The 5,329-nt window shown below is 44.3% G+C and overlaps 1 long non-coding RNA gene across 4 annotated transcripts in view; it reads right to left on the bottom strand.

The window, feature by feature from the left end:
* The window catches only part of LOC104998467, a 98,304-nt gene that overhangs the window by 90,569 nt on the left and 2,406 nt on the right, over positions 1 to 5,329 (bottom strand). Inside the window, exon 1 of one of the 4 annotated variants that reach the window (XR_826464.1) lies at positions 5,086 to 5,323. The exons of 2 other annotated variants lie outside the window; for them this stretch is intronic. This is a non-coding gene — a long non-coding RNA (uncharacterized LOC104998467). Of the gene's footprint in view, positions 1 to 5,085; positions 5,324 to 5,329 lie in introns of those variants that run through there. One more of the 4 variants, XR_826465.1, reaches the window with a different exon arrangement.

Below are 5,329 nucleotides of genomic sequence, written 5' to 3'. Positions count from 1 at the left end.
GGCTCATAACTTCATTAAGTTAGACAAGGCTGTGGTCCATGTGATCAGTTTGGTTAGTTTTCTGTGATTGTGGTTTTCATTCTGTTTGTCCTCTGATAAATAAGGATAAGAGGCTTATGGATGCTTCCTGATGGGATAGACTGACTGTGGGGGAAACTAGGTCTTGTTTACTGGGCGGGGGCATGCTCAGTAAATTTTTAATCTAATTTTCTGTTGATTGGTGGGGCTGTGTTCTCTCTCTTTTGTTTGACCTGAGGCCAAACTGTTGACCCATGCCTCCACTGAGACTCCTGGACACTCACAGGTAAGTCTGGCTCAGTCTCTTGTGGGGACACTGCTCCTTTCTCCTGGTGCACATTAGGTTTTGTTTGTGCCCTCCAAGAGTCTGTTTCCCCAGTCCTGTGGGAAGTTCTGTACTCAAATCCCACTGCCCTCCAAAGTCAAATTCCCTTTGTTTTCTCCTTCCCTTTGCCCGATCCCAGGTTATAAATTTGTTTTGGATCCTAGAACTTTCTTAATAGTGTGAGAATTTCTTTGGTATAATTGTTCAGCAGTTTGTGGGTTGTCTGCTTGGCAGCTCTATGGTGAGGCTAATGACGACCTCCTCCAATAGGGCTTATGCCACATGCTGCATGATGCAGGTCTGCAGCAGCCAGAGCTCCTGTCCCCATGTCAGGCCACTGCTGACCTGTGCCTCCGTGCGAGACATGCAAACACTCAAGGGCCAAGATTTGCCACCAATGAAGATATTTAAGGGTATGTGCAACAGGCTCTGAAGGCAAGTCTGAAAGAAACCTTCTAAAAATATTTTGCATGATGGTAGCAGCTGCCGTCTATGGGGTCGCACAGAGTTGGACACGACTGAAGCGACTTAGCAGCAGCAGCAGCGTTAAAAGAGTAAGCAGACGGGCCCCAAGATAATTTCTGTGAAAAGAGGGACAAACTTTAAAACTTTAGGTCTGTATAAGTAATAAGTAAAAGAGTCATTACTTTATAATTCAAGCATGTTCCTTTCGATCTTTTCACACAGTTGTTTTATAATTTGCAACATGCTTTTTAAAAATTTATGCTTTACAACAACTCTGTGAGTTACATATTCCTACCATTTTTTAAAGATGAAGAAACAGATTAATTTAAGAAGCTGACATTCAAGTCTCTTGATTCCAAGGTCAGTGCTCTCTCTACACACTAAGTTATTTAAGGTCACACGACTTGAGAAAGGAGAAGCCACCATTCATAGCCATCATCCCCTATGACCACTGGGCTGCATGGACATCTTGACCATTTATCTAATCTGCCTTAATCAATGCTCTCTATAGATTTGATTGCTCTGACAACTTGCAAATAGTCACCTGTGCAACAAGTACCCAAGTTAATTTAAAAAAAAATTATATTGTTTCCCATTTTAAAATAATGGAAATGAAGTGCTGTGAAAGTCTTGGACATTTTAAGATTCAGAGACATTTGCTAAATTGATGTTAAAGAACAGGAATGACCTAGGAAATCTCATGGTAACCTGTAACCAGTATAGCAGTCAAAATTAAAGAATGCTTGTGGCATTATAACTTAAGAGTCCTGAAAAGGGGTCAGAACTGGGTTTTGATCTGGACTCTGTTCCTTAGTTTCTCTAAGATATTGGGAAAATCACTTAAACTCTCTGGGCTTCTGTATCATTTAGAGCTCTTAAATTTACGCAAGTAATGGAAACTGACTGCTGTTAACTTAGGCAAAAGGGGATTTATTGGAAGGATACTGTAAGATGGACAAATGCTTAAAAGGCTAGGAACTGGGTTTGGAAACTGACAAGAACAAAGCACCTAGTTGACCTGAACTGAAAGGAAAACCAGGGTACTAATAGGCAGCAATGAATTTAGGGCAGTCAAACAAATCCCACTCATCCACCACTGCTTTCCTTTTCATATCGATCAAGGATCATCCCCAAGAGGCCTTCTAGCTCTGACATCCTCTGCTTCTCAGTATTTGTAGAAGGGTAAGCAGGAAGACGGGTGCATATGCAAACAGGGTGGTCAGAAATGCTTTGGCCGGATATGCCTCAGAAGGTTCTACATAGCTGAAGAAGGCTGAGCCACCACAGCGGTACAGACGCTGACCAATGTGGCATGCAGCAAGCAGGAAGTGGAAAGGGTCTTAAGCAGGCAAAGTGTTTGGGTAGGTGAGTTATGAGGAACCTCCACAGACAGTTTTCACAAGTGCTGGAAACTGAAACACTTCTAACAAGTCACTCCCTTTACAGATGAGGGACAGGTCTTGACTCTGTGAAAGAGACTGCAGCAGGTCTCCTCATGTCTACGGAATGAGACACAGTAACTACCATGAACACAAAGCTCATATTTGAATGTAATATACTGGTATACATTAAACAGTCTCTTGAATCAAACATTGAAAATGGGTAGCCTGTGGGTCAGATATGGTCTTCAAAAAATTAGTTACCAACAGATAAAAATACAGGTATTTCCAACTTTTCTTGAAAAAAAAAAAAGGGAGGTTTTGGCAACACAAGGCCTACAATCTTACATAGCAACAATTTTCTACTGTCTTCTGTGGGCTCTCCACGTTGCCATACCCTCCTCATAGCCCTCTTCACTTATGAGGCTGCCTGCCTGGATCATTCTAGTTTCTGAACACTGATGTAATTACTTCCATGACAACCCACCCAAGGCCAGCATTTTGGACAGCCATTTTGAGGATCTATTGCTGTGGACTTCCCTGAGCAGGAGAACTTCCCTGAGTTCGAGTTCCAAACCTCTGTTCTTGAGACCCCTTTGGTAAGATCCCGTCAGTCCAGACATACTACCTGTCATACTGGAAACAATCATTTGCTCTACCCCAACCAAACCACATCTCCATCTTCTGTCAGGGCCAATCTTCGGGCATCTGCTCTCCCCCAAAACCTTCAGTACTTGATGGTGGAAAAGGCAGCAAAGAGTCCTCATATACCATCTTCTATGTATAGTGAAAAAACAGAAGGTACCTGAACAAAGAATCACTTCTGTTTGACTTCTTGGAAGACAAATCTCTGAGGAAAGTGGCCCCTGAGATTTATTTATTTGTTTGTTTATTTCATATGAGTAGCTGTGGATGTACTGGGCACCAGTGTATGGTAATGATGATGATGCCCCTTAGTAAGTCTCCTTTGTACACATCTAATCCCATCTGGATGCTACTCCTCATATTTTCTATCTCTTAACGCCAACATCATATACGCTATATAAGCATTCACTTCACTATTAACTTTGTAGAATCCATTCCTTACAAAGCAGGCAAAACATTTCCTTAAATCTCTGATGGATTCCAAGTTGCTTTTAGGCTAAACTTTAAGATGCTTTAAGAAGTCTACAAATCCTCGCATGATTTGATTCCTCCTTATCTCAGGCTTTACCTCCCATTCTGTCTTCTTCTCTGGCTCACTTCACTTTGAACACTTGGAACTTCTTTAAACTTGTGGAAGAAAAAAGGCTCATTCTCACCTCAGGGCCTGGACTCTTCTCACTTCCTGGAAGGCTCTCCCCTTCTTCCTTACTCTCCTCCCTATCTATCATCTTCCAGCCCTCAGTTTTTAAATGTTTCCCTGATAGCTCAGTTGGTAAAGAACTCGCCTGCAATGCAGGACACCCCAGTTTCATTCCTGGGTCAGGAAGATCCACTGGAGAAGGGATAGGCTACCCACTCCAGTATTCTTGGGCTTCGCTTCTGGCTCAGCTGGTATAAGAATCCGCCTGCAATGCAGGAGACCTGGGTTCACTCCCTGGGTTGGGAAGATACTCTGGAGAAGGGAAAGGCTACCCCCTCCAGGATCCTGGTCTAGAAAATTCCATGAACTGTATAGTCCATGGGGTCACAAAGAGTCGGACATAATTGAGCGACTTTCACTTTTGTCAGAGAAGCCTCTCCTACCTTTTGTTTCCCTCCCATTCACTCACCCCTCCTCCCCATTTCTCAGAGCCCTCTGCTTTATAATTTCTATTGCTCTTAATACAGTTTATATGTTTCTCCACTAAACTGTAAACTCTGCAGCGCGGAGAACCTGTTCATTTTGTGTCTACTGAATATTAACGGTCAGCATAGTCCCTGCCTTAATAGAATGGGTGAGCAATTCTTATTTGCCAAATGACTGAAAAGCTTAAATTACATTGCCCAGCCTGGTCTAACACCACTCTGTTATCTTCTGGAGTAATGAGACATCCTTTCTTAGGAAAAATATTTTTATTTCAGTCACCTATAAGTGAATCCACATGGTTTATCAGAAGGTAAACCAGAAGAGAAAAAAGCTAGTAACATTATAGGTTTCCTAGGTGGGGGGAGGTCCCAGACCAACACGTAGAAACTGGGTAGAAATGCAAATTATCAGGCCCCACTCCAGACCCCTTAGAGAACTCAGGGGATGTGGTTCAGCATTCTGTGCTGTAACAAGCCTTCCACGGAATTCTGATGCACACTTTGATAAGTTTAAATGCCATTTCTAGGCTTTCTAGTTTTTAATTTTTTTTAATTAAAATTTTTGGTCCTTAATCCGTGGTTTCATCCTTCAAGTAGAATAGCACAGTCTAAAACTACCCCGGAGAGTACTTTTTTCTCCTCATTCAAAGCCACCAAAAGCTTATATGTGTAAGTGTTTACCTGTACATTCCTGTGAGGTGTGCCTTCCTAGTGGGCACAGGCCTGCCCTCCGGGTGGCCTACAATCTAACCCTTGTGGTAACACTTGTAATGTGCCCCGTTGTAACAATGCACAAGTGTAACTGAAGAAAAAACAAAAACAAAAAACAATACCAAGGCAGAGGAGCCACGGCGCAAGCCTTTGTTCCTCTCTCCACCAACGGCTCACCCTCCGTCAGATATAGCTCTTTACCAACCACAAAAGGAGCCGCTCAAGATATAAAAACGGATGGGTGCCGCTGACAAGGTTTTCAATTAGGCCGTTTTCCCCGGAGCACCGGAGGATAGTTGTGGCTGTGGAATGCGATTCCAACGCTTCCTCAACCTAGCACAGAAGTAATTGCAACGAAAAACCCCTTCCAGTTTCAGAAGGAGAATTGGAGGCTCGGGCAGACCTAGTCGCCCCTACCTGGAGAACACCCGAAGTGGACCACCTCACCTTCGGAATGGGAGCGGCAGCCGGCGGCGCTCCTCACTGCGCATGCTCTCTCGCCCCGCCCGCTCGGAGCCGGAAGGGGGAGCGCTCGAGGCCTAGGCCTGGCCTGGCCGGGGCGTCGGCACCGGCGGCCATCTTGGCTTCCCGGGGAAAGGCGGTGTGAGGGGAAGAAGTTGTAGGGTGGGGGCAGGAGTGAGGAGGAGGGGAGAGGGGGAGG

This window comes from Bison bison, unplaced genomic scaffold (assembly GCF_000754665.1).
Source record: "Bison bison bison isolate TAMUID 2011002044 unplaced genomic scaffold, Bison_UMD1.0 scf7180017864330, whole genome shotgun sequence".
In the NCBI taxonomy this organism is placed as follows: Eukaryota; Metazoa; Chordata; class Mammalia; order Artiodactyla; family Bovidae; genus Bison; species Bison bison.
The sequence above is the reverse complement of the archived record's forward strand: the minus strand, read 5'-3'. Positions and strand labels throughout refer to the sequence as shown.